The sequence below is a fragment of the Heptranchias perlo genome, chromosome 14, assembly GCF_035084215.1.
Source record: "Heptranchias perlo isolate sHepPer1 chromosome 14, sHepPer1.hap1, whole genome shotgun sequence".
Taxonomy (NCBI): Eukaryota; Metazoa; Chordata; class Chondrichthyes; order Hexanchiformes; family Hexanchidae; genus Heptranchias; species Heptranchias perlo.
Genome location: NC_090338.1, coordinates 23,204,341 through 23,216,986, shown reverse-complemented (window position 1 = coordinate 23,216,986; position 12,646 = coordinate 23,204,341). Strand labels below are relative to the sequence as shown.

Here is a 12,646-nt window from a genome sequence, read left to right as displayed (position 1 = left end):
GGATTTTCAAAAGGCTTTCGATAAGGTACCGCATTGTAGACTCATGGCTAAGGTCAGAGCATATGGAGCAGAATGGATAGCAAGTTGGCTACAAAGCAGCAAAAAGAGAGTAGAGGTTATGGGTAGCTACTCAGACAGGCAAAAGATGAGGAAGTGGTGTTCCTCAGGGATCGGTGCTGGGACCATTGTTGTTCACAATTTATCTTAACAATTTGGATTCAGGAATAGGAAGTACAATTTCAAAATTTGCAGATGACACCAAATTGGAGGGTATAATTAATATAATGGAAGGATGCGTCAAAATGCAAGAGATCATTAATAAACTTGCAGAATGGGCATATAAATAACAAATGAATTTCAATATAGATAAGTGTGAGGTGGTGCATTTTGGCAGGAAGAATAAGGAGGCTACATACTGCTTGGAAAATAAGAGTCTAAATGGGATAGCGGAGCCAAGGGATCTAGGGGTACAGATACACAAATCACTAAAAGTAGCGATGCAGGTTAAATGGCCATAAAAAAGGCAAATCAAGCACTAGGGTTCATTTCTAGAGGGATAGAATTGAAAAGCAAAGAAGTTATGTGAAACTTGTATAGAACCTTGGTTAGACCACACTTGGAGTATTGTGTACAGTTCTGGTCTCCATACTATCAAAAGGATATAGAGGCATTGGAGAGGGTGCTGAAAAGACTTGCAAGTATGATTCCAGAACTGAGAGGATATACTTATCAGGGAAGGCTGAACAGGCTGGGGCTCTTTTCTCTAGAAAAGAGAAGGCTGAAGGGTGACCCGATAGATGTCTTTAAGTTAATGAAAGGGTTAGATAGGATAGATGTAGAGAAAATGTTTCCACTTGTGGGGGAGTCCAAAACTAGAGGTCAAGTAGTCGCTAATAAATCCAACTGGGTAAAGAAGTTCCTCCTGAATTCCCTAAGAGTGGTAAAGATGTGGAATGCGCTACCACAAGGAATAGTTGAGGCAAATAGCATAGATGTATTTAAGGGGAAGCTAGATAAGCACACGAGGGAGAAAGGAATAGAAGGATATCCTGATAAGGTTAGATGAAGTAGGGAGAAAGGAAGCTCGCGTGGAGCATAAACGCCGGCGTAGACCAGTTGGGCCGAATGGCCTGTTTCTGTGCTGTAGTTTTGACGTAACTCGATGTAACACTTGTCCTAATATCTCCTTATGTGACTCGGTGTCAAATTTTGTTTGATAACGCTCCTGCGAAGCGCCTTGGGATGATTTACTATGTTAAAGGTGCTATATAAATGTAAGTTGCTGTTGTTGTAATTGTGGATTTTTAACTTTTTCTCTTGACCTGTAGAAAAAAAAGCAATGTTATCAGCAGAAGAGACATTAGAACATAAGAAATAGGAGCCATACGGCCCCTCGAGCCTGCTGTGCCATTCGACCTCAACTCCACTTTCCCACCCAAGCCCCATATCCCTTCATTCCCTTAGAGTCCAAAAATCAATCGATCTCAGTCTTGAATATACTCAACGACTGAACATCCACAGCCCTCTGGGGTAGAGAATTCCAAAGATTCACAAATCTCTGAGTGAAGAAATTTCTTCTCATCTCAGTCCTAAATGGCCGACCCCTTATCCTGAGACTATGCCCCCTAGTTCTCGACTCTCCAGACAGGGGAAACAGCTTCTCGGCATCTACCCTGTCAAGCCCTCTCAGAATCTCAAAGACTTGGGTGACATTTCCTACGTGCTGCAGGACTGTGTAGGACTGCATTATTTCATCTTGGACAATCCGCCTGGGACTTTGTGTCATTTTGTTATATTTTACCTCAAGCTAAAATATGTGGCAATGCAGTTTCAATGATCAAATTGCCAACTGAGTGATTTGACCTCATCCAGTAAGTGAAAATCTCAGATTAGAACTGACTAGATTTAAATATATATGTATTAAAAATCCCAGAGAACTTGCATTAAGAGGATTTACAACCTGGGTAGATGGGGTGTAAGGAACATTTGGTAATGGCATTAAAGCCTTTTTGTCTTTAGGTAATGTTTCTTTACCATATCCAAAATAATATAACACCCCTTCCCCTTGGCTTGACCCTAGTTCCATTGTAGGCCACCAACTCATGTTTGCTGTGGCTCCTGCCTTCATTACCAAGCAGTTAACCTCTATTGTGAAAAACTGCATTACTTTACCTTAATACATTTAACCTTCTAAAATATGCCCAAAGCATATTACAGCAAGACATATTTCAGAGAGGGTATTTTATTTGATTTCTCCATCAGTAAGAGAGTCATAATGTTGTAATATGAGGTGTCACAGAGACGTGTTACTGAGAGGTGTTTTATACATGTTCTCTGATAGGGGGCCATGAATAACGTGCGTTATGTCACTGAATGTCACAAAGGGTGTTAAGTTATTTCTCCATTAGTGAAAGTCATAAACAATGTGAATTATACAGAGAGTGTTTTATGCCATTTCTCTTTTAGGGAGATGGAAAGAAATGAAAAATGCTGTCATATAACGCCTTGTCACATCTGTCACAATGTCTCAAAGTCCTTCGCATACGTTGAATTACCTTTGCAGTGCAGTGTTGATAAGCAGGCAAATGTGGCAGCCATTTTGAACACTGCAATATCCCATAAAAAGCAATGAGATGAATGACCAGTTAATTTGTATTTAGTGGTGTTGATTGAGGGATAAATATTGGCCAAGATGCCGGGAGCATTCCCAGTTGCTCTTCAACTAGTGCTGTGGGATCTTTAATGCTCACCTGAGCCACCACAACATGCAGATGTGGTCTCTGTTCAATGACTCATGCAAAGAACAACACCTCTGACAATGCAGCAGTCCCCCAGTACCATACTGGGGAGTCAGCTTAGATTATGAGATCAAACTCCTGGTTTGGTGCTCAAATTTACAGCATCCTGACCCAGAGGTGAGAATTCTACCAACTGAGCCAAGCTGACAGTGTAAATGTATAGGGAGCCAAATATGGTGTAGTAATGGACTAAAACAGTTTTCATTTGGTAGGACACAAGTCCTCACCTCCTGTTCCCAATATGGGAGAAACTGAGGTGATCCCCACAGTGAAGGAGGGAATATCAGAGGAAGAGTCCTGCAGCTACTCTCCTGTACCCCTTGCTGATGAAGAGAGGAGTTTGCAGACTCCTTAAAGTTGCTTGCTTACTGAACCTCTTAGAATGGGTTTAGTGTGTGGTATGTAGCGATCCATAGAAGGTAAAAGGGAGAATGGAATAGAAACATTTGTCTCAGTGAGAAGGACGTTACAGAGAAGCTATTTTATATGGGTTCTTTGTTACTCAGGGAGCCATCAACAAGGAGTTTCATATTATTGGGAACTGTAATAAGAGGTGTGTCCAGATTTACACACTGGTTTCATAATAGTTATAAGATGATGAAGGAAGAGCAGAAAGTTGAGCAACATTTCTATTAATTATTGCAGATTGACCTGCCGTGTGTGAATACTCATCCACCATCGTTTCTGTGGTGGGATGAGGGATGGAAATGAGGTAAATCTCAAGTAACTGTCTTTTGGAGAAGTGTTGTGCGCTTTACTCAGCCTTTAATCTCAACTTTCTATTTGCATTGCCTTTAGAAGCTTTACACCATACGCGGATGTCACAGCCTCTCTTCTTTCTAATTAATCAATGAATGACTTGCACATAGCGAGTCAGTCCCCAAAGATTACAGGCAGCTTGCATTTAGTCACATTGCATTTTAAGGCTGACTAACAACTGGCTTTGTGAGGGAATGCATGTTTGTTCTTGACTTTTAAAAAAAAAATTATTCTCTCCTTTTTAAAGACTTTTTTTCCACAAGTCTGTCTGTTTTTTCCATTCCCATTTTCTGGAAGCCAGAGCAGTTGGTGCTATTAGCTGGGAGATGCATAACAGCAGCTGGGAGGAGTTGACTCATTTAATTTTTTCTTCCTTTTATTGTGAGGGAAGTATCAGCCTCATGAACAGGGTCACAACTGACAACCTGGTTGCTGCTGGCAACAATGTATACAATCAGAAACACAGTGTTCTTTCATTCACTGGCACTGCAAGTTGAAGGACCAATGGTGTATTGCCCAGTTGTATTTCTTTCTTGCTTTTGTGACTGTTAAGCAAAAACTATACGTATGATATTAAAATTATTGGGCGTCATCGAATTCTATGCAGCACCTGGGGTACCTGTAAGAGGTGCTGTGATAGGTATTAGAGTCATAGAGTCATAGAGTTATACAGCACGGATAGAGGCCCTTCGGCCCATCGTGTCCGCGCCGGCCATCAAGCCCTGTCTACTCTAATCCCATATTCCAGCATTTGGTCCGTAGCCTTGTATGCTATGGCATTTCAAGTGCTCATCCAAATGCTTCTTGAATGTTGTGAGGGTTCCTGCCTCCACAACCCTTTCAGGCAGTGAGTTCCAGACTCCAACCACCCTCTGGGTGAAAAAGTTCTTTCTCAAATCCCCTCTAAACCTCCCGCCTTTTACCTTGAATCTATGTCCCCTTGTTATAGAACCCTCAACGAAGGGAAAAAGCTCCTTAGTATCCATCCTATCTGTGCCCCTCATAATTTTGTACACCTCAATCATGTCCCCCCTCAGCCTCCTCTGCTCCAAGGAAAACAAACCCAATCTTCCCAGTCTCTCTTCATAGCTGAAGCGCTCCAGCCCTGGTAACATCCTGGTGAATCTCCTCTGCACCCTCTCCAAAGCGATCACATCCTTCCTGTAGTGTGGTGACCAGAACTGCACACAGTACTCCAGCTGTGGCCTAACCAGTGTTTTATACAGCTCCATCATAACCTCCTTGCTCTTATATTCTATGCCTCGGCTAATAAAGGCAAGTATCCCATATGCCTTCTTTACCACCTTATCAACCTGTTCCGCCGCCTTCAGGGATCTGTGAACTTGCACACCAAGATCCCTCTGACCCTCTGTCTTGCCTAGGGTCCTCCCATTCATTGTGTATTCCCTTTCCTTGTTAGTCCCTCCAAAGTGCATCACCTCGCACTTTTCCGGGTTAAATTCCATTTGCCACTGTTCCGCCCATCTGACCAACCCATCTATATCGTCCTGCAGACTGAGGCTATCCTCCTCGCTATTTACCACCCTACCAATTTTTGTATCATCAGTGAACTTACTGATCATACCTTTTACATTCATATCCAAGTCGTTAATGTAGACCACAAACAGCAAGGGCCCCAGCACAGATCCCTGTGGTACCCCACTGGCCACAGGCTTCCAGTCACAAAAACAACCTTCGACCATCACCCTCTGCCTTCTGCCACTAAGCCAGTTTTGTATCCAAAGTGCCAAGGCACCCTGGATTCCATGGGCTCGTACCTTCTTGACCAGTTTCCTGTGGGGGACTTTATCGAAGGCCTTACTGAAATCCATGTATACCACATCCACTGCGTTACCCTCATCCACACGCCTAGTCACCCCCTCAAAAAAATTCAATCAAATTAGTCAGACATGATCTTCCCTTGACAAAGCCATGTTGACTATCCCTGATTAATCCTTGCTTCTCCAAGTGGAGACTAATTTTGTCCTTCAGAATTTTTTCCAATAATTTTCCTACCACTGATGTTAGGCTCACTGGCCTGTAGTTCCCCGGTTTTTCCCTACTCCCCTTCTTGAATAATGGTACTACATTAGCGGTTCTCCAGTCCTCTGGCACATCCCCTGTGGCCAGAGAGGTTCTGAATATATGTGTCAGAGCCCCCGCAATCTCCTCCTTTGCCTCACACAGTATTGATATGTATGGTATTTGCAAATTGTTAACTGAACACTAGGTAGTCCCTTGATGGGAGTAAGCACATTGTAACAATTACACTCCACTGTCTTCCCTTGCATGACTTTGGTATGTTTTGTTTTGAAGAGTTTGGAAATAAAAGAGCAGTTACTTATTACCACCCATTTGAATGTTTATTCAGACATAACAGGTATGGAAACACCATCTGCTTGCCGATCCATTGATCTGTACACACTCACCACCGGGTGACTGCAACAGACCATGCAACCGATAAATGGAAAGGCAGGGTATGAACTCTTTAGGAAGCACTTTCAGTCAAATTAATTATGCTAATATAGTTGATATCTTGCTAATGTTTGGCCATTATACACAGAAACAGTGTGCAGAGAAAATCTGTCCATGGGGGATTGCTGGAGTATATCTCCAGTGGCTTCACCCAGATGCAGTCACTCGGCGATAGGGAAATGAACGTTCCAGTCTCTTTATCCCCCACTAAGTATGCAATGTGATTGTTTCCATGGTCCCATACACACATTGTGGCACAAACCCAGCAAAAGCACCCACCACCCTAATCAGAGGTAGCTTCCCTGCCCTTGTTCCCCCTCATCCTCCTCCCATGTTTCCCCCCTCTTCGGTTTTCCTTTCCAATCCCCCCCTCCCCCGGTCCCCCTCACTGTCCCCTTTTCTCAACTTCCCTACCTGGGTTCCAATTATTCCCCACCCTCTAACCCTACTTGTCCTGAATAGTGCTGCACCACAAGAGATCAAGTAGTAATATATTGAAAGTACTTCCTGTAAGTTTCTCACTTGCTTCCTGTAACACTTTTCCCTCTCACACTTTCCTGTAACACTGGGGGAAAAATTGGATAAGGCTTATTATTGGGCATGGGTAGCAGGTAATCCATGCCCAATGGCAGGCAGCACGTGAACTTCGAGTCGCCTGCTAATTACCATGATACCTCCGTGCAGCCAGCGCTACCTGCATTGCTAAAATGCTGCACGGAGAATGAGGAATCCCAAAATGGGGTGTGCTCAGTGCACATCGTCGGCAGCCTGCACCTGTTAAAGGTGCAGGTGCACATTTTAAATGGCACATGCACAGTCCACTGGGGGGAGGAAAAGATGGCCAGAATGATGGGACCAGCGCAAGAGCGGCCTCCATGCTTCTCCGATGATGCACTGGGGGCTCTGGTAGAGGGGTGGACGAAAGAGGGCCAACATGTACCCGCAGCATGGCAGGAGACTCTCCGCAGGCATTGGGAGGCTATGGCCCAGGAAGTGAATGCCTGGAGCATTGCACCATGCACGTGGGTGCAGCGCTGAATGAAGTTCAACAATTTGACATGAGTGGTCAAGGTGAGTGCATGCAAGTGTCAAGTGGCACATCCTACCAACTGCACCACTGCTCTACGCATCACAGTCCCCGTCACCCACCCACCAACAACCACTGCCCATCCGTACGTAATGCTGCACTTGGCATGCTGCATCTCAGCCGCACATAGTACCACACTTGCAGGCCACATAACCACCACTCACAGGTCACACACACTGGCAACTATTCGACCATGACAGGCACAACACCCAGACACCTTGCAGGACACTCACTTAACACACTGCCCTCTGTCTTGCAGGAGAGACCTGAGGGTGAACGGGGATGCTTACACGTCCTCACCTGCTTGGAGGAGACAGTGCTTCGGATCATTGGGCCAGCTGTTGCTGCAGCCGTGACCACATGCTGCGCTGGAGGTCCCGATGAAGGGGGTCTCTGCATATCTAATGCTCCTTCTCGTTTCCCATGTCTCCCTCCTCCCATAATCTTTTCTGACTCACGTGCTGCAGATGCTGCCAGCATGAACGTCTTACTTGCTCCTCTCCCCACTCCACAACTCAACCTGTTCCCCTTTTTCATTGCAGATACCCAAGAACATGTGGCAGCACCATCCGAGGAGGAGGAGGAGGATACTGAAGGTACACCCTCACTCAATCTGACACTCGCATCCACCAGCACAGAGACTGACACTGCGTGTCCTTTAGAGGCTCGGTTAGAGGAGGGATCTGCACGTGGTGAGACACCGAGCACAAGTGCGCAGGAGCAGAGGCGGGGGGAATGGATACCACAGGTGCCAGCTCACCGGAGGGCGAGGTTGCTCACTAGTTCTGCTGCAGAGAAGTCAGATGAGGACTTCGATGGGCCAGGCTATAGAGGACGGCTGATGGGCGTACACCACCAAATGCTTGGGGCACTGAAAAGTCTGCCAGAAAGCCTGCGCACAATGACAAGGGGCATGGAGGAGTCCAGTTCTAACTTGGCACAGGGCTTTGTGCAAAGCTTGGAGCCCATTCTTTCCAACATGGAATGGGCAGTCACCTCCATCAGCACATCTGTGGAACCCACCATGACGCAGCGCCTGATGGCCAATGTCGCGGCTTCTATTGCAGCACAAACCGACATCATCAAAGGTCTGGAAGCTACGGTTGCTGCTCAGACCACTGCAATGGAAGCTCAGAATGTTGCTATCGTAGCTCTGGGGACCACTGTAGAATGGGGCTTCCAGGGCGTCACACCACTCCAGCCGCCCGTTCTCCAGCTAATCAGGATTACTGAGGCACCGTCCCAGAAGAGTAGCAGTGGCGCCATGGCAGTCGGACCTGCTGTGGTCTTTCTGGACGACAGCATTCCTGCTCCCACCCCTGCCACTCCACCAGTGCCCTGTTGTTGACTGTTAGCCAGGCAGGCCAGACTGCTGTAGCCCATGCTGAGATGGTGCAGTCTGAAGCTGGGCCCTCCCGGCCCAGAGCTGCTCGAGGTCATCCTCCAAGGCCATCTGCACGCTCCCCCATTGAAGGCCAGCAGCCTCCCACCATCCATGCTTCAGCCACTGGGGATGCACCTCGTAGGAGCACTAGGATAGGTAAAGGCACACGAACAACAGGCAGTAAGGCTCTTAGGCAATGCACAAGGGTGAATAGTTCTGTTTCCATAATTTTATTTGTTCATTGATAAATGTGACTTTGAATTTGCATTTGGTGGTGGTTTTCATTTGTGCGATGAGCTGAGGGGGAAACCAATGTGTAATCAGATGGAGGGCGATTTGATGGTCATGTGGGAACGGACAGATGGGGAGTGTAGGACTATTGGTGAGTTGGGGGATGTAGTTGAAATTATTGATACCGGGCACGGATCAGGCTAGCACACAAAGCTCTTGCAGACAAAGCGTGTGTTCTCTGTTATCTTCCTCCACTTCCTCCTCTGGCTCCTCTCTGCTCTCCTCTTCCTCATCCCCTTCCTCCTCCACCTCTGGCTTGGGATCTTCTTTGATCATCAGAGGCAAGGGCTGGTCCCTCATGATGGCGAGGTTGTTCAGCATGCAGCATACCATCACGAATCTGCCCACCTGCTCAGCGGAGTACTGGGCGGCTCCTCCAGAATGGTCCAGGCAGTGGAAGTGTTGTTATAAAACAGCATATCTTCCAACTCACCACCATGAAAGTTCTGTTAAAAATATATTAAATATAGTGCATGCTGTCACACACTTCTATGTCACTCCTAATTATAGGGAAATTTATTCTAATCTAGGCAAATTTATTCTTCTGCACATGATTGAGTCATTCATCCAACGTGATCGGCTCCCAGATTTCCACTTTTTCAGAAGCTACATTAAACCATGGACAAGTAAGTAAAAACAAACTGAATATAATTAAACAATTCCAAACTAGATGCAAATGTAAGAAAGTTTGAACTTTTTAAACAAAGATTTGTAGAATTAGGATGACTTACTATCCATTTCTTACATGTGTAATGGTTATGTTACTGGACTAGTAATCCAGAGGCTTGGACTAATAAACCATGCAAATGAAAGTTCAAATCCCACCCAGGCAGTTTGACAATTTGAATTCAGTTTTTTAAAAAAAATATGTAAATAAGGAGCTGGCATCAGTAAAAGTGAGCATGAAGCTGTCGGATTGTCCTAAAAACCCAACTGGTTCACTGATGTCTTTTAGGGAAAGAAAACTGCCATCCTTACCTCGTCAGGCCTATATGTGACTCCAGTCGCACACCATCGTAGTTAACATTTAACTGTCCTCTGAAGTGGCCTAGCAAGCTACTCAGTTGTATCAAACTGCTTTAATGAAGCGGTTCAAGGAGAAGGTCCATGACCGCCTTCTCAAGGCAAATAGGGATGCCCTCATCCCGAGACTGAATTAAAAAAAAATCATCCTGCTCTCTTAGAGATATAAAGCATCTTAAATTGCTGTGTTTCAGCTCCCTCTCTCCAACAACATACCGGCCTCATGCTAGCTCCCATCTTTAATTGACCTGTCAGTCAAACAACCCTGGGGTTGTCATCGGTAAGTGAATCTACCATTCATTTCAGGAATGCAGAGCAATTGCGCCTTCTAGCCTTAAAGGAACACACACACCTATTTGACTATTTGACATGGTATAACGTCCCTCTCCTTATAAAACAGTGACTTACAAAACTGACATCATCAGAAGCAGCATAGGCAAAATAACCACAAACTATTGACAAATGTAAGGAATCTTACAACACCAGGTTATAGTCCAACTGTTTTATTTGAAAATCACAAGCTTTCGGAGGCTTTCTCCTTCGTCAGGTGAGTGTGGAAATCCCACATTCACCTGACGAAGGAGAAAGCCTCCGAAAGCTTGTGATTTTCAAATAAAACAGTTGGACTATAACCTGGTGTTGTAAGATTCCTTACATTTGTCAACCCCAGTCCATCACCGGCATCTCCACATCACAAACTATTGAAGTTAGGGACTAATTGTGACCTCTTTTAACTTGTTGTTCAGTTTGGGGACAATCTCTCATTCTGGAGGAGAGGTGAGGCTGCATCCTGCTCCAGAAATTCAGGCAAAACACCCATCAGTCTGGGTCCCAGAATTGGTACATGAATTTACAATATATATTTTTGGAGAAGGTTTACACTTTTTTTAAAATCAAGCTGTGTTTTTTTTTATAAAACATTGAAAAATTTACTGCAACAGATGCATTTGATTACACAGTAACATCATTACACCCGTCGCCATATGGTCAAAAATAGTAATGAAGTTAAATATTTTATCTTGCTGATAATGCCACATTAATGCAAGGAAATATTAATTGAGATTATAGATTGAGGATTAAACATATGGGTGAAGTTGGTATGTGTGTGTACACAACCAATTTTTTGATTCATGGTAAAATAAAAGCAAAATACTGCGGTTGCTGGAAATCTGAAATAAAAACAGAAAGTGCTGGACATACTCAACAGGTCATGCAACATCTGTGGCGAGAGGAACAGAGTTAACATTTCAGGTCAATGACCCTTCGTCAGAACTGGAAAAAGTGAAGATGTAACAGTTTAAAGTAAGTACAGAGCCAGGGGGAGGGGGGAAGAAGGGGAGGGGAAGAAAGAACAAAAGGGAAGGTCTGTGATAGGGTGGAGGGCAGGAGTGATTAAATGACAAAGGAGATGGTGCAAGGCAAGGACGGTGGTAATGGGACAAGTGAAGAAACAAAGGATGGGCCGAGAGGAGCTGTAAATGGCAACAGCAGAACCATTACCAGCACCCGCTGAATGAAAAAATGGGAGCAGTGGTTATGATCTGAAGTTATTGAAATGAGTGTTGAGTCCGGAAGGCTGTAAAGTGCCTCATCAAAAGATGAAGTGCTGTTCCTCGAGTTTCTGTTGAGCTTCATTGGTACAGTGAAGGAGGCCGAGTGGGACAGAGATAGCAAGAGACCGGAAGCTCAGGGTTACACTTACGGACTGAGCGGAGGTGTTCAGCAAAGCGATCATCGAATCTGCCTTTGGTCTCCTCAATGTAGAGGAGACCGCATCGTGAGCTGTGAATACTGTAGCGAATCAAAGTAACTCAGTATATAGCATTCATCTGTTGACTGTACTCACTGGGAATATTTACTATGGCAACCAATTTTCCAGGTCATTTGATAGCATCTTCAAATTAACATCCCATATACTTCTCCATATGCCCCCTTTTAAGCTGACTAAAACTGTTTAAAATGGATTTTTAAGGTTGCTGTGTAAAATGTTATTGTTAATCAGTTCAAATCCTTTAACTTTTTATTTTGAAATTTTTGAACTATACAGTCAAATCTTTGTTTTTCCTCTAATATCTGTAAGGGAATCAACCCCCCATTCCCCATTTATTCCCCATTTTCCCTAGTTCCCTCAGACGTAGTTTCCTCTCATCACGTACTACATGCTGCTGAGAGGCTGGACGGGTAATCTGCTCCTTTAATGAGCTACCTACTAAAGAGCCCTCAGCTCTGGCATTCCCTCCCTTAACCGCTCTAGCTCTCCTCCTTTAAGACGCTCCTTAAAACCTACCCATTTGACCATGCTTTTGGTCACCTGTCCTAATATCTCCTTCGGTGGCTCGGTTTCAAATTTTGTTTGATAATGTTCTTGTAAAGCGCCTTGGGTTGTTTTACTATGTTAAAGGCGCTATATAAATGCAAATTGTTGTTGTTTGTTGTTGATAGTGGCCCATTGACGACTCTCCTAATTTGTTTGTCCTTGCTCACCTCGCTGAGTAAATGCCAGGACCCTGCTCGGAACCTTCCCATGGCAGCATGGCTGAGAAAAGTCCTGGCTCCTTTGATACAACACATTCGAGCTCGGTATAGCACTGCACTATAAATCATTTAGGTTTTCTTTAGTTTAAAACTTGCTTCTTTCAGACAAGCTGGTATTTGGGATAATTAGAACTTGTAATGAAGTATGAAATGAACAAAGCTAAATGTTTTTTTGCAGCAATCCGCGTCCATAAATCTTTGGAATAATATCTTAGAATTGTGTTGTCAAGGTATAGTGACTTTTAAAAGAGACTCAGTTCCTGAAGGAACCAAGCATAGCATCTGAAAGCTGTG

At 44.5% G+C, this 12,646-nt stretch overlaps 1 long non-coding RNA gene across 1 annotated transcript in view; it reads left to right on the top strand.

Moving 5' to 3' along the window:
• The window catches only part of LOC137332079 (uncharacterized), a 212,549-nt gene extending 202,462 nt beyond the window's left edge, over positions 1 to 10,087 (top strand). The window contains exons 2-4 of the long non-coding RNA XR_010965568.1: positions 3,444 to 3,510; positions 9,325 to 9,420; positions 10,012 to 10,087. This is a non-coding gene — a long non-coding RNA (uncharacterized lncRNA). The remainder of the gene's footprint in view (positions 1 to 3,443; positions 3,511 to 9,324; positions 9,421 to 10,011) is intronic.
• Positions 10,088 to 12,646: the final 2,559 nt, after the last annotated feature.